Source organism: Microcaecilia unicolor, chromosome 3, assembly GCF_901765095.1.
Source record: "Microcaecilia unicolor chromosome 3, aMicUni1.1, whole genome shotgun sequence".
Lineage (NCBI taxonomy): Eukaryota > Metazoa > Chordata > Amphibia > Gymnophiona > Siphonopidae > Microcaecilia > Microcaecilia unicolor.
In genome coordinates, this window is record NC_044033.1 from 316,754,905 (window position 1) to 316,771,676 (window position 16,772).

The 16,772-nt window shown below is 45.2% G+C and overlaps 1 protein-coding gene across 1 annotated transcript in view; it reads left to right on the top strand.

The window, feature by feature from the left end:
- The first annotated feature begins 15,596 nt into the window (after positions 1-15,596).
- Positions 15,597-16,772, top strand: part of LOC115466814 (cyclic AMP-dependent transcription factor ATF-7) — a 430,182-nt gene continuing 429,006 nt past the window's right edge. Inside the window, exon 1 of the mRNA XM_030198351.1 lies at positions 15,597-15,632. The gene's annotated coding sequence lies outside the window, so the exon portion shown is untranslated. The remainder of the gene's footprint in view (positions 15,633-16,772) is intronic.

Consider the following 16,772-nt stretch of genomic DNA (forward strand, 5'->3'; position numbering starts at 1 on the left):
GGCTATATATTGCAAACTAAGACAGCAGGTGTACATTCTCAAATTGGACATATTCCAAAAACTACAATTAAAATGAAATGATTTTTCTACCTTTGTTGTCTGGTGACTTTGTTTTTCTGATCATGTTGGTCCCAGTCTCTGATTCTGCTGCTCTCTATCTGTTCTCTTGACTCTGTTTCCAGGGCTTCCTTTCCATTTATTTCTTTACTTTCCTCCTTTCTTCTTCATTTCTTGCCCTACATCCATAGGTAAAAGCTGGGTTCTCCGCGGTCTTGACTGGAGGAGGTATAGAGTGGATCCAGCTTTTGCCTATTTTCTCCATCCATGTGTAGTTTTTCTCTTCTTTTCCCTTTCCCTCATCTCCGTTCAGTATGCATCACCTTCCTCTTTCTTCCCTCTCCTCCATCCATGTCCAACATTTGTCCTCTTTCCTCTCCATCCATGTCCAGCATTTCTCCTCTCTCTCTTCCCCTCCATCCATGTTCATCTCACTTTGTCTCTCTTCCCTCCCCTCCATCCATGTCCAGCATTCTGCTCTCTCCCCTCCATCCATGTGCATCTCTTCCTCTGTCTTCCCTCCCCTCCATCCATGTCCAGAATTTCTCCTCTCTCCCCTCCACCCATGTGCATCTCCTCCTCTGTCTTCCCTCCCCTCCATCCATGTCCAAAATTTCTCCTCTCTCCCCTCCACCCATGTGCATCTCCTCCTCTGTCTTTCCTCTCCTTCATCCATGTCCAGCATGCCTCCTTTCTCTCTTCCCCTCCATCCATGTGCATCTCCTTCCTCTGCCTTTCCTTCCCGCTATCCCTGTTCAACATTTCTCCTGTCTTCCCTGCCCTCTACTCCATGTCCAGAATTTCTCCTCTCTCCCCTCCACCCATATGCATCTCCTTCCTGTCTTCCCTCTCCTCCATCCATGTCCAACATTTCTTCTGCCCTCCCCTCCATCCAACTCTCCTCTCTCCCCTGCCCTCCCCTCCATTTATCCATGTCCAGCAACTCTCCTCTCTTCCTTGCCTTCTCCTCCATCCAAATCCAGCAATTCTCCTTTCTCCCATGCCCTCCCCTCCATGACCAGTGATTTCTCCTCTCTCCCCTCCCATCCATGTCCAGCGATTCTCCTCTGCCTTTCCCTCCCATCCATGTCCAGCAATTCTCCTCTACCCTCCCCTCCCATACATGTCCAGTGACTCATCCCAGCTCCCACCTGCCCCCTTTTCAGTCCCCGAGTTCCAGTTCCAACCCCAGCCCTCACCTGCCCGCCCTCTTCGCCCCACAACAGCCCTTCTTTCCTTCCTGCCACCCTGCATTCAAACCTTTTACTTGACCTCGTCGCAGCAGCGGTGGCGGCGGTGGCGGCAGTGAAAGCAGCAGGCTCGCATCCAGCCTTCCCTTCCCTCTCAGTGCACCACCCTCCTCTGATGTAATGTCCTGTTTCCGCAAGGGCGGGACACTGAGAGGGAAGGGAAGACTAGAGGCGAGCCTGCTGCTTTCACTGCTGCCGCCGCTGCAACTTGAGGTAAAATAAAAGGTTTAAACACAGGGTGGCAGGAAGGAAAGGAGGGCTGTTGTGGGAAGCTGAGGGTGGGCAGGTGAGGACCATCAGCGGTGGTAAGCATGGCTTGTGGCACCCTCCAGAGTTTATTGCCCCTCTGCCATGCCTACCATGCTTACTGGGTTGCGCCGGCCCTGCTCGCCGCACAGTCACCTTGATCCCCCTCCTATGAAAGCCAGATTCTAGAAAACAGTGAAAATACTGGTAAAAGTAACATAAATGCATTTTCTTCCATTCTCTGCTAAATACAAAATTTAAAAAGCAAACATCCACCAGCAGCATGTACCCCTTTCCTTTCTTTCCCATCCAGGAGCAGCATGTTCCCCTCTCCTCTCCATCTCCTTCTATCCCATATGTTCTATTTCCCCCTTTTCCTTCCCCCCATGTACGTCCCACTTACCAATCTTTTTTCCAGCCCTCCTCCCTCCCTGCACCCACACTCCATCCACCCTTTTTACAGCCCCCTCCCACCTAACCACGACTCCATCCATCCACCTCCTTTTCCATCCCCTCCAGTGCCGAATCATGATGCCCTCCCCAAATGTACTGTGATAAACACAGGACTGCCCTACCCTGAGGAGGCCACCAGAGGGCGCACTCCTAGAGAAAAGACAGGAAAATGCCATGATCCAGTCCCTAGAGGGAGCTCTAATGAGACACTCGGGTCATGACCTGAAGGGGCCACTAGAGCCCTGATGGCGACCCTATGACACGCGTGTCAGCACTGACACGCGTAGCCATTTTCAATGACACGCGGCGCCGCCGCAGTGTGGTCCGCCCTCCCTCCTCGCTCCCGGAAACTAACCTTAAACCCTCCTTTCACGTCGCAGCAAGCAGCAGCAGCAGGGCAGGCCACTCCTTCCTTCCGTGTCCTGACCTCGCCTGATGTAACGTCCGCGAGGGCGGAGCACAGAAGGAAGGAGGAGAGGTCTGCCCTGCTGCTGCTTGCTGCAACGTGAAAGGAGGCTTTAAGGTTAGTTCCGGGCCCGGTAGCGGGTGGAGGGGGGCCCGGCGACCTCGGGTGGGCAGCGATCTCGAGTAGGGGGGGCCCGGGGGCAGTCCTAGTAGCAGTGATTTTTCTTGAAGTGACACACCACCCGAGTTATGCTCGTTTTTTTGGTAAATTTTGACACACCAAGCTCAAAAGGTTGCCCATCACTGCACTAGAGGGAGCTCCAGCCAGGAACTTAGGGGCCAGGGAAGACCCATAGTCAAGGATTCCCCTTTAAGGAAAAGGTACTTTAGAGAAAGTACTGGACCCTTCTGGAACCAGGAGGAGGGGCCCAGAAGGGGTGAGGTGGGCTATTAGCAGCCCTATATAAGGAGCACTTCTAGAGGAGATAAGTGTAGAGGAAGACAGGGACCTGAACAGAAGGAGACCTGCAGTTGGAGCTGGCCTAGGAAGCCAGAAGTGAAGGGAGCCTGCGGAGAAAGAAAGGGGACCTCCATAAAGCATGAGAAGGAAGCTATTCCACTCATAGCCAAACTCATGGAAGGCATAGTGACGAAGCAACTCACTGATTATCTAAATAAATACTCAATTCTGCATGAGTCCCAATCAGGATTTCGGTCGAATCACAGCACTGAAACTGTACTAGTGTCTGTAATGAACTCATTTAAACAAGCAATTGCAACTGGTAACAACATACTCCTCCTACAATTCGACATGTCCAGTGCTTTCGACATGGTCAATCATGAAATACTACTACACATACTAGAATACTTTGAAGTTAGAGGTAAAGTTCTCAGCTGGTTCAGAGGATTCCTGACCACAAGAGCATACCAAGTAACAACGAACGTGGAGATATCAGCCCCATGGTCACCTGAATGTGGAGTCCCCCAAGGATCCCCCCTCTCACCAACCCTCTTCAACCTAATGATGATACCCTTAGCCAAATTACTAGCCAACCAAAACCTTAACCCCTACATATACGCAGACAATGTCACGATTTATATCACGTTCAAACGTGATCTAAATGAAATCAACAACGAGATCAACCAAAGCCTCCAAATCATGCACTCCTGGGCGGATACATTCCAGTTAAAACGTAACGCAGAAAAAACACAATGTCTTGTACTTACCTCACAACATAACACAAGCAACTTCACTACCATAACCACACCAAATTTCTCTCTTCCCGTCTCAAATAATCTGAAAATTCTTGGAGTTACCATAGATTGAAACCTCACACTTGAAACCCACGTGAAGAATACAACGAAAAAGATGTTCCACTCCATGTGGAAGCTCAAAAGAGTAAAACCTTTCTTCCTGAGATCCATCTTCTGTAACCTGGTTCTGTTAATGGTACTAAGTCACCTGGACTATTGCAACGCACTATATGCTGGCTGCAAAAAACAAACTATCAAGAAACTCCAAACAGCCCAGAATACCGCCGCCAGACTCATATTTGGAAAAACAAATTATGAAAGTGCAAAACCCTTAAGAGAGAAACTTCATTGGCTCCCACTCAAAGAATGTATCGCGTTCAAGATCTGCACGATTGTATGCAAAATCATCCACGCAGACGCCCCGACATACATGCTAAACCTCGTAGACCTGCCTCCCAGAAATGCGAAAAGATCATCCCACAAATTTCTTACTCTACACTTCCCCAGCTGCAAAGGACTAAAATACAAGCTAATACACGCGACTACCTTCTCATACATGAGCACGCAGCTGTGGAACGCATTACCAACTGCCTTGAAAACAATCGACGAAATAGATAACTTTCGTAAATCTCTGAAGACATATCTCTTTAACAAGGCCTACAAAGAGAACCCATAGCTTAACTATACCACTTCACCAATACAACCAACACTAAAAATCTTCTTTCTAGATCTATCTGTCTAGATCTTTCCTTTTCTACCATCCTAATCACCAATTGTATCTGACATCCTGGAATGGTGTATAACAGGTCTCTGTAAGCCACATTGAGCCTGCAAAGAGGTGGAAAAATGTGTGATACAAATGCAATAAATAAATAAATGGGTTCAGTGGAGAAGAAACAGGATGAATGATTTGGTGGAAAGAAGTTGTTCCCCACAAGAGTGGATCATGGATGCAAATAGAGTGGATTTGCATCTGTTGATTAATTTGCATATCTGGTAAAGCCGAGAAACCAGGGTTATATTCCCAAGGAAGGTGTCAGGGGGGCGCTCAAGTGTACCAGAAATGTGACCTGTTACCCAAGGATACATCAGGGAAGGATTCCCAGAAAGGATGATAATTGAGGAACAGTCACTCTGAGTTGAAAAAGGAGCCCAAATTATGAGACTGGGATTACAGGGTGCTATATGGAAGAGAGCTGTCTCTGAGCCTTCCTTAAAGGTAATACTCTGGTGAGCCCTGGCTTTGGGTAGGTGATGCTGGACAGAAGCCACAAGGGGGACCTCAGCACATAAGAGTACCCCTGGGGGATTACAGTACCTCAATGCACTGTAGTGGTCTAATGGCTTCTTTGGGGCTGGAAAGATCCCCACTCTTTCCTGCCTGCTACCGCTGATCTATTTGCTGCTGCCGCTTCTTTAAAATGACTGTTGAGACTTCAAGCAGTGGCCTTGCAAGACTTCCACTTTAACTCTCAGCAGCCATGAGTCAAAGCCAACGTGGATTTAGTGAAGGGAAATGTTGCCACTGGCGTAGCAAGGGGGGAAGGGGCGGTCCGCCCCGGGTGTGAGCTCAAGGGGGGTGCTTCTTGCCAGCCCCCCCCCCCCGGGTGCACCATGATGACACCCCCCCAGACCCAGCGCCTACCCTGAACTCCGTCTAAGCTCCCGCACCCTACCTTTAAAAATGCTCAGAAACCGAGGTGAGGCGCAGCGCCTGCAAGTAAAAGAAGTATGGATGGATCATCTCATCGTCGATCGGGCCTTCCCGCGCTCTGTCTGTCCCGCCCTCTGCTGACGCAACTTCCTATTTCCGCAAGGGCGGGACAGACAGAGCGCGGGAAGGCCCTATCGACGTTGAGACGATCCATCCATACTTCTTTTACTTGCAGGCGCGAGACGCTGCGCCTCGCCTCGGTTTCTGAGCTTTTTTAAAGGTAGGGTGCGGGAGCTTAGACTGAGTTCAGGGTAGGCACTGGGTCGGGGGGGATGTCATCGCCCTGCACCCGGGGGGGGGGGGGGCGCAATGGCGAACCGCCCCAGGTGGCAGCCCCCCTTGCTATGCCACTGAATGTTGCCTCACCAATCTACTACATTTCTTTGAAGGGGTGAGCAAATATGTGTATAAAGGTTTGCCAGTTGATATTGTGTATCTGGATTTTCAAAAGGTATTTGACAAAGTACCTCATGAAAGACTCCAGAGGAGATTGGAGAGTCATAGGATAGGAGGTAGTGTTCTATTGTGGATTAAAAACTGGTTAAAAGATAGAAAACAGAGAGTAGGGTTAAATGGTCAGTATTCTCAGTGGAGGTTAGATAGAGGGGTTCCCCATGGTCTATGCTGGGACCGCTGTTTTTTAACATATTTATAAATGATCTACAGATGGGAGTAACTAGTGAGGTAATTAAATTTGCTGATGACACAAAGTTATTCAAAGTTGTTAAATCGCAAAAGAATTGTGAAAAACTGCAAGAGGACCTTATGAGACTAGGAGACTGGGCATCCAAATGACAGATGACTTTTAACCCTGAATTTCCCTAAGCTGGTGATCATGGGAGATTTCAATCTACATATTGAAACCCCAGATACCACCACAGCTGCCTTTCCAGACAAGCAGTAGGATTTACACAGGTGATCAATTCTCCAGCCCACAAAAAGGGTCACATACTAGACCTGGTATTCGACAAAGGAGTGGATATCCCAGAATTCTGGGATAACAGTATTGAAATAACACCCCTATCACGGTCAGAGCATTTTCTAATTATATTTTCCCTAAGTGACCAGCTGAATCAATGGCACCTCCCAGAGTTTGGAAGGAGATCAGAGACAAAAAAAAACCTGACTGTTGAGAATTTCCTAGAGACCTTGGACTATCCACTTGTGGATGAAAAGACAACTACAGTGTCAGAACAGGTTGACATTTGGAATGCACACTTAGCCAAGACCTTAGAGGAAACGGCACCACTAAAAAAGATCTTATGCCCCACTCACAAACTCTCACCTTGGTTTTCTCAGGAGCTTCAGCTCCTTAAATGCAAAGGATGGAAACTGGAAAGGAGATGGCATAAATCTCGCCTGGATGAAGACAAGCTAAACTGTAGGCAGCACACATCAAAGTACCGCCAAGCCTTAACAGAAACCAAAAGCAATATTTCTCTCAATGCATTGCACAGGCTGACAATTCAACCAAGCAGTTTTTCAGTATAGTAAACAGCCTACTGCAGCCCCCACAACAGAACCAACCTGCCCAGTCTAAACTGAACTGTAATGATTTTGCTGCATACTTTGCCAACAAAATTAAAAGCCTCTGCCAGGATTTACAGGCAATCCCACCCAGTCCCCAACCAGTTAACCAGGAGTGCACAAACTCACCCCCTCCTGACATAGACAGATGGGGCACTTTTAACCCAATGACAGAGGAGAGCCTTGACGAAATCCTAAGAGATCTTCGAACAGCTACTTGCTACCTCAACCCCTGCCCATCAAAGATAGTGCAGCAGGCAAGTATGGGTCTCACAGAAGGCACCACAAAACTTGTGAAAACCTCTCTTGATAATGGGCAACTACCAACAGCATTAAAAAGGGCAGTGGTTCACCCTTGACCAGGACAAACTTGAAAGTTACTGCCAGTATCCAACATACCATTTCTAGGGAAACTTACAGAACAAACAGTCTGTGTTCAACTTAATGACTGGCTAGAAAAGAGAAACTGTCTAGATCCATGTCAATCTGGATTCAGACCTGGTTATGGAACAGAAACAGTCCTTGTATCCCTACTACATGATCTTCACAGAAACCAAGACAGGGGATTCACCTCGGTGTTAGTACTGCTAGATTTCTCAGCAGCTTTTGACACTGTGGACCATGCTAGCACGACTGACAGAAACAGGTATCAATGGAACAGTACTTGCCTGGTGTAGGTCCTATCAGACAGGCAAAAATCCATAATGTTTGGCAACAACTCATCACCATGGGCACTGACCTGCGGGGTACCACAAGGATCGATACTGTCACCTATTCTGTTCAATATCTACCTCAAGTCACTAGCTGAGCTGACACTCAGTTCTACATCTACGTGGATGATGTGCAGCTACTCATAGTACCCATTGAACCTGACTTACCTACAGCCTTGAATAAACTGATTACCTGTCTAACACCAATTCAAGAATAGCCTAAACACAACAAACTGCCTGAACCCAAGTAAAACCGAGTTTCTCTGGGTCCCTAACACAAGTGGACACATACCTAACATCAAAATCCCTTTTGGGAAGTACGAACTCCCCCTCAAATCACAAGTCAGGAACCTTGGAATACAGTTTGATTCAACACTTACTCTGATTCTTGTTATGATTGGGGTCTGAACCCCTCTCAAACTTACCTCTTTCCTGGGAGTCAGCTTCTTAGCTGGCTTCTGTTTCTTTCTCTGTCCTTTCTGAGCTGGCTCTGTCTCTCTGTGCTGGCAGCTTCCAGCAGCAGGGCTCTAATTGTTTCACTATACTGCACCTGTGTGGGTAGTCTGAGTTGCTCTAACTCTCTTTGGGTGTACTGGCTTCAAGTGTTTCACGGTTTTGCATTGGTGTGGGTTGGGCCTCTCTGGGTCAGTGTGCTTTTGCCTAGGTCTAGGGAGTGTGACATCATCAGGGAGGGCCTTGATAAGGAAGTGGTCTTGTTTCCTTCAGGGCCTTTGCAACAGTTGTGTTTGCTTTAGGTAGGGTGGTGCAGTGTGCACTTCTGACATTGTGTCTAGTTTCCCTGCTTGCTTTTGCTAAGGTCCAGGTTAGTGTTAGTGCAGTGTGCACTGGTGTCTATGTGTTTAGCTTTCCTGCTTTTCCCTTTGGTTCCCCTGCTTTTCCCTCTTGGTTTTGGAAGCATTGCTGTGTGTAGGGCTTTGGAAGCTCTGTTGCTGATAGAAGTACTTCAGGGTTTGGTGTTGTTAGGAACACTGCAGAGTTTGCTGTTAGAAGTACTTCTGGTGTTTGTGCTATTGGTAGCATTGCAGTCTTTGCTGTTGGTGTTTAGTGCTTTAGAAGCACTTTTGGCTTATGTGTTAGCTTCCCTGTTTTTTCCTTGTGGCTCCCCTGTCTTCCCTTTTAGTGCTAGGAGCTCTTCTGGTTGCTTGCCAGAGTAGTGCTTAGGAAGCACCTGGTTAGTTGTGTATCTAGCTTACTAGAGCAGTGCTTAGGTAGCTTGGTAGTTTTGTGTTTAGCTTATTAGTGTAGAGCTCTGCTTGTAGCTGGGTGCTTAGTAGCACCTGTGTTAGCTTTGTGTTTAGTTCCCTGCTCTGTTAGTTTAGGGCTTAGGAAGTCCCTTTCTTGAGCAGGGCTTAGGAGCTCATGTTTAGTATAGGGCTTAGGAAGTCCTTTTGTCAGTTTACTGTTAGGAACACTCCTGCTGGTTTAGGGCTTGGAAGCACGTAGATCAGTTTAGGGTTAGGAGCACTTCTGTTTCCAGTCCTGGACCCTATGTCATCCGGTATCCAGTAAGTCCTGTCGGCTACTCGAACCCAGGAGCTCAACTTCTGGGGGGCTTAGTAGCTAAGCACAGGTAAAGCTGTGCGGACCAGTCCAGTGTGCTCCAGTCCAGTGTGTTCCGATCCGGCGTGTGTTCCAGTCCTGTGTCCTCCAGTCCGGGGGATTCCAGTCCATGTGTTCCGGTTCGCTGGGCAGTGCCTGCAGTCCCTGCCGGTGTGCTTACCCAGTGTTGGTTGGTGGGTTTTGCCTGCTGCTGTCGCTCCTCGGCAGCAGCCCAAGGGCTCACGTTTGCTCCAGAGCCCGGCCCCGCGGGCTCTGAACCTGAGAACCTGACAATTCTCCAAATCCAAGCAACCTTCAAGAGTTGCTTCTACTCTTTGCGACAGCTACATTGCCTCTATTACATCGAAAAAGTAAATCTTATCCCAGTTGTGCATGATAACATCAAGACTGGATTACTGCAATGCACTATACAATGGTCTGACTAAAAAAGGCCTGCACCAGCTCCAGTTGATTCAGAATGCTGCAGCAAAATTCATAGAAGGTTGCACGCGACATGACCACATCACACCATTTTTGCAAAAACTTAATAGGCTACCAGTACAATACAGGGCTAAATTTAAAATTCTATGTCTGATCTTCAAGGCCCTGAAAGGAAATGGCCCTGAGTATCTGAATAATAGGATGATACTCCACACACCACCAAGGACACTAAGGTCCTCCCAAGGACTTTCATTAACTACATCCTCTCCAAAAGGCATTACACGATGTGATACCCGCAAGCGAGCCTGCTCTGGAGTAGCCCCAACACTCTGGAATGCATTTCCTGAAAGGCTCTGCTTAATACAAGACTATCTGTACTTCAGGAAGCAGGTGAAAACTTGGCAGTTCAACCAGACCTTTAATGGAAGAAGTAACCAGGGCTTTTTTTGAGGGGGTACTGAGTACCGGCATCTTTTCTATTGTCTACTAAAATTGACCCATGGCCCCCAAATTTTAATGAAAGAGCTCAGGCTCTACACACCAATTCCGCCTTGTCATAGATTCTGTGACTAGTTGCAGGGGGCCTGACTATTGTGGGGTGGGACCTTCAGTGATCACCCCACCCCTGAAGGGTGACCTGGCATTTGAGTACCAGCACCTTTTTCGTCAGAAAAAAACACACTGGAAGTAACTAACCTGTTAGTCTCACTCACACAAGGAGTGACACAGGCTACACATACTGCAGCAGAACACGTTTATCCACTCCTATCCTAGCTGAGATAATATTTAACCATCTCTCTGACATCATGTGTAACTTTCTTTAAATTAGTCACCTTACTTTCTGACTCTTGGCTGCAGGAACATCTTTGCTTTACCCTTCACTATCAATTAAAATGATCTATTATGTATTGTGTTGACATTGTAAGTAGTATAATATGCCACACTTTGTATTGTTATTTGAATATTTTTACTTCTGTAATTGCCTATTGCTAATGTTTGACATATTCTTGCCATATACTGCCTTGAGTGAATTCCTTTAAAAAGGTGGTAAACAAATCCTAATAAATAAATAAATAAATAAAATAGGCATCTTTGAATGAGTTATTACACCAGCAGGCCAAAAAATCAACACTCTTCAGTACCAATTATATAAATATAGTCACACCACAGGTAGACTGCTGGCCTGACTAGTTCATCCTAAGAACCAGTATTCTCAAGTATTGACTTTGAGGAGCCCTAGTGGAACCTTGATTAATATAGATAAACAGATTAACCATATTTGTACAAAGTATTATCGGGGGTTTTATGGTGCTGTTGACTCTAATGGAGTGGATCCAGATTCCTATCTGGAAAATGTTGACTTATCTAGTCTTACCCAATCACAGTCTGTTAAATTAGATTGACCTATAGAAGAGGATGAGGTTGTATGGGCTGTCTACAGGAGTTCTCTGCATATAGCGCCTGGTCTGGATGGATACAGAGCAGAGTTCTACAAATTGTTAGTGTGTATAGTAAAACCTTTGACTGCTATGTTTAATAAGATTATATCCGATCGACATATGCCTGCATTGTTGGAGTCAGTGCGAATAGTTATTTTCCTAAAACAGAGAAGGACCCCTCTCTCCGGTTCATATGGACCCATATCTTTGATTTGTTATGAAGCAAAGTTGTTAGCAACAGTTTTGTCTAATCGCTTGGCACAAGAGCTTCCCTCTCTCATTACGGAGCCACAAGTAAGGTTTATATGTGAACGTCATGCAGTGAAAAATATCTGGAAAATTCTAGCTACTTTGGATGTTGTATGTTTAAGAGAGGAACCTTCCTTACTCAAGCATTTTATCAGGTATGTTGTGGATTTATGTTTAATGTTTTACGTAAATATGGTATAAGGTGTCATTCTGGAGATGCGGTTCAAGCATTAAATCATTGACCTAAAGCAATGGTATCTGTTAATGGGGTCACCTCTGCCTCTTTTTCTGTTTTCAGAGGTACTCAATAAGGATGTCCCTGTTGCTATTCATGCTGACTCTAGACTCTTTGATCTGGGAAATTGTTGCCAATCTGTAAATCACTGGTATTATGATAGGGCAGTCTGAATTTAAAATATCTGCTTTTGTGGATGACCTCTTGGTGCATCTATCTCTACCCATGAGATTGCTTTCAGTGCTTTTAGAAAGCTTCACAGAATATGGGGCATTCTCAGGATTTAAACTCAGCATGGATAAATCTGATAATACACTGAAACCTTCTGCTCAGTGTGCTGCTGTGGCTAGGAAAGCGAATAGAATGTTGGGTATTATTAGGAAAGGTATGGAAAACAGGTGTGAGGATGTTATAATGCCGTTGTATCGCTCCATGGTGCGACTGCACCTTGAGTACTGTGTTCAATTCTGGTTGCCGCATCTCAAGAAAGATATAGTAGAATTGGAAAAGGTGCAGCGAAGGGCGACTAAAATTATAGCAGGGATGGGACGACTTCCCTATGAAGAAAGACTAAGGAGGCTAGGGTTTTTCAGCTTGGAGAAGAGATGGCTGAGGGGAGACATGATAGAGGTATATAAAATAATGAGTGGAGTGGAACAGGTGGATGTGAAGCGTCTGTTCACGCTTTCCAAAAATAGTAGGACTAGGGGGCATGCGATTAAACTACAATGTAGTACATTTAAAACAAATAGGAGAAAAATTTCTTCACCCAACGCGTAATTAAACTCTGGAATTCGTTGCCGGAGAACATGGTGAAGGCAGTTAGCTTGGCAGAGTTTAAAAAGGGTTTGGACGATTTCCTAAAGGACAAGTCCATAGACCGCTACTAAATGGACTTGGGAAAAATCCACAATTTCGGGAATAACATGTATAGAATGTTTGTACGTTTGGGAAGCTGCCAGGTGCTTTTGACCTGGATTGGCCGCTGTCGGGGACAGGATGCTGGGCTTGATGGGCCTTTGGTCTTTTCCCAGTGTGGCATTACTTATGAAGGATTACCTTCAGCCATATCTCTCCAGAGGCATTGGGAGGGAGACTTCCCATTAAAATGGGCCTCTGAGGGCTTCAAATACTTGGGTATCTATTTAACAACTAATCCTTGGAACCTATATCATACTAATGTAAATATCTTATTGAAACAAACAGCACAACAATTTACAATTTGGAATAATCTACCTTTATCTTTACATAGTCAGATCAGTTTATGCTATATGGTTATATTTCCTAGGTGTCTCTAAGTCTTGCGACACCTCCCTCTAGGAATGACAAAGCATGACTTATGGATATTGCATCGAGACTTAATAGAATTTTGTTGGAAGGGGAAGAAACCCAAGATTCAATTAGATTTAATATTTAGGAATTGGTCCATGGGTGGGATGGGTATCCCCAATATACCTACCCTAAACAAAACAGTTATTTACAATATTAAACAAACATTTTTTTAAATAGTGTCTGCTACTCTTTTTTAGTAGCCGTTTTCTCCCACTAGGAGTTTTTTTTAATGGTTCCTCCTTGTTTTTGTGCTGATACTTGAAACCTATGATTACATTGGACTTATTGTTGGCAATATTCTTATTTGCTAAAGTAGGTCTTTGTACCTTTCATTTATTTAACTATAGATTTTTGATAGCCATATGCATTTACTAAACTGAGGTTATACAAGCATTATTTTGATTGTTAATTAATTTCTGAGGCTTGCATCCTCTTTTTATTATTTGTGAAAAATATATCCCCAATATATAACATTACAACATAGCCTGTCTTTTACATCATCTTAATGATTGGGTGGGCTACCAATGATAAACTTTCTTCTAATCTTAAACATCATACTCTACTGAAACCAATGTGTGACATACGGCATATTCTTATATCCTAAGTATATTGATTTCTTGCCCATTATAGGGAATCATTATAGGGGGGGTCTTTTAATGATGGGCCTCTTTGGGTTTGGTGTATGTGGTGGACATTTTTGACTCTAGGATGTGAATTAAAATCTTTTGTAGCATTGCAACAGAACCTGGGTGAATTTTTTTGTGTGCACATACAGGTATTGCACTGTGTTAGTAGGTTGTTGAGGGAATCTTGTTTTAGGGGCATCACTGGTATTTTAGTTTTTTTTGTTTTTGCCTCCTGTGGAGCTTGGTGTTTGACTACAAGGCACTGATATGGCTATAGGCATAAAACAAATCAAACTAATGCTGCACAGTGCAATACATAAAGAATGTAAATTTTGTATATTTACCAGATCATATTTTTCACTGAAATAAGGTTTTTATGCAGGCTGTGTTACTTCTGAGCTTTGCTCCAAGTGTGGTATACGTGCAAATACTTTATCATTTATTAAAATTTGCTATACCACTTTCGTTGCAAGCAAATTAAAGCTATTTACAGATAAAATAATAATTAAAACAAAATCCAGAAAACAATGCCAGTAACTGGATAGGTGTTTGATGCGTTTTGGTTTTGCTCACAGGTGCAGCGTTATTGGTCTAGACTGCTCAGCTTTCTGGAAACTATTTTAGGAAAGACTATTACTTCTTCTCTGCTGGCAGGTCTATTTGGTAAAATGGAGCACTGTGGTCCATTAACCAAACACAAACATATATTGGTTTATAAAGCCTGTGTAATTGTTAAGAAATGTATTGGATCATTTGCCCACCTTCTGGCATTGGAAGAGTGTATTTAAGAATTTAATGGTGCTGGAAACTCGGGATGTTTGTCTAACTGATAAATATAAGAAACGTTTTTGGGCAATCTGAGGTGCTTACTACATCTTTCACCTCAAGCACATAGTTTAATTCTTAATGAGTTGAATTTATGAACCTTACAGATTGCACCATATCACTATGGTGTTTTAGAGGGTGAGGGGGTTAGGGAATGTTTATATTTTGGTATTGTATTAATCTAAGGAACTATAAGAGTCCACGCTCTCTACAATTATTTGGACTGTTACTTGATCAATACTCGTTTAACTTTGACTTTGTCATGGATGTATTATGTTGAAAACAATAAACAGATTGAAAATAAAGAAGTTCACCATGCTCAGCAGTAATAGAGGGTCCAAGAAAACAGCAAGGCAAACGATCTGCAAACTCCAAGATAGAAGGACAAAAAAGCAGATCAATCAAAAATATATAGTTTATTAAATGACAACCAAATAAACAAATCAGCTTTTTTGTCCTTCCGGTAATAATAGAGAGCAGGATTGATTGATATTATCATTGTTGTTACTGGTATAGAGCTACCAGTGTCATAGAGCGATACATATAAGAGAAACACAGTCCCTGTTGTTTGGAGCTTAGACCACAAAAAAGACAGAAAAAGAAACCCACAGGAAAACATATAGGGGAAGTACGAAAGGATCGGGATTTATTGGGAGTTTTGTATGAGGAAGCAGCATAAGGGCAAGGATCAATTTGTTAAAAAATATATGAAAAAATATCAAGACCCCCCCCCCCCCCGAACCTAATAAAAGTTACAATTACGAACGGGGAAAAAGTGATGTTACAAACGTAAACATTTTTGAAAAAACCCTAACGACTTAGTAGCACCATGCTAAGAGCTGAATTCAAACGTCTAACTTTGGATGAACTACAGCGTGCTGAAACGTACGGGGTGTCGAGATTTAGCATAGAGAATACGGTCGGGCACACGTAATAGCGACTTCCCAGCCCAATAAAGTTTAGGAAATGAGAAATGCGCTTGTACCTTCTCACATAACTGCTTTTATAGCCTATTAGCAGACAATTGCAATATATTTCTATTTGGTGTCTATAAATACTTCAAACGTGTGTGACCCAGGGCCAGAACTAACCTGAGAATGAAATTAATAAGTGTGTGGCGTGGCCTCATATACCCCTTGCGGTCAGTGTTCGGCTCTGCCCCGCCTACTCCACTAACTGACAATCAGCTGTGGGTCTTGCACCGCCCTTCCCCGTTCTACCGTCTCGGGTTAAGGTTGAGGTCTCGCGAGAGCAGCGCGGGGACTGGTAGCGGATGAGAGTCTCGCGGACTGTGGCGGTGGCTGACGAGGTGAGTGAGAGTGGGTGGCCGAAGGCCCCGAAGCAGTGGCGGGTGAGCGCATATAAATAAGGAAAGGGCAGCGCGCTCACGCGGGTGCGTTTGCTAGAGGCGCAGCTAGGAGTGTCTATGGTTTTTCTGAGCTGGCGCTCTTCCTTTCAGGATAACGGCGGCACGCTAGCAGCCGCAGTTTTCCATTAGTAAGCCGGCCAAGCAGAAGCTTCCCTACTGCCGGGCCTTGCTGGAATCTGGCCAGTGAAAAACAGAACCCCCTTACCCCCTCCCCCACCTTCACTAGCAGGGACGGTGGGGAGCAAATGGGAGCCAATCAGAGGCCGGACCTCTGCTGATTGGCGTCGGTTTAGACCAATGTGAGGTTATGCTGAGGGGTGGGGGCGTAGGAGTGGGCCCGGGTCTGCAAGGGAAGGCAAGGGCCCCGCATGGTCAAGCGTCCACAAGAAGGAATGTGGGAAGTAAGGCTGGGGCAGAGTCCTGTGCAACAACGGAGCCGTGGCCTTTGCTGGGTTCGAGAACGGTGTAGATGAACAGTGTCGACGTCTCCCTTGAGCCTATGTCCAACGCGGCTGGTACGGAGAGACGAGAAAGGGCAGAGTGCAGCCGAGAGTCCGCGGGGGAGGAGGGGCCGCAGGTTGAAGAAGGGATGTGATGGTGGGTAATAACGAGACTGCACGGGCAGCACTGAGGTGAATAAGCGGTCGAGGACGCTGCTTTGCCGCAAGCTGAATGCCCGGGAACGGAGAGGTGTTAAAGAGTTTTGAGGATACTAGAAGAGAAGAAAAAAGGTTATAGCTAAGGTTGGATATAATGAAGTGGTAAAACTAATGTTTATTATGTTTGTTCCTATATAAAAAGATATGATATATATTATTGTAGGCAAATGGTGCCAAACCAGGACTGCACCAGCCTTTTTGGTTGATCGGGGGGTGATCTGGCAACCCTAGAACCAGGGGTTGTCTGTGTTGGCAAGTGGGAGGAATAAGGAGGAAGTAAGCATCCGTGAAAGGGCAATACATGTGGAGGGAAAAGAAGTAATTCTTCCATGTCTTTCAAAAGCGTTAGTGGCCCTTTTTAGCAATAAGATCCATTCAGTGCATGCAAATAATTTTTTTTTCCGGAAATGTTGCTCCTTTA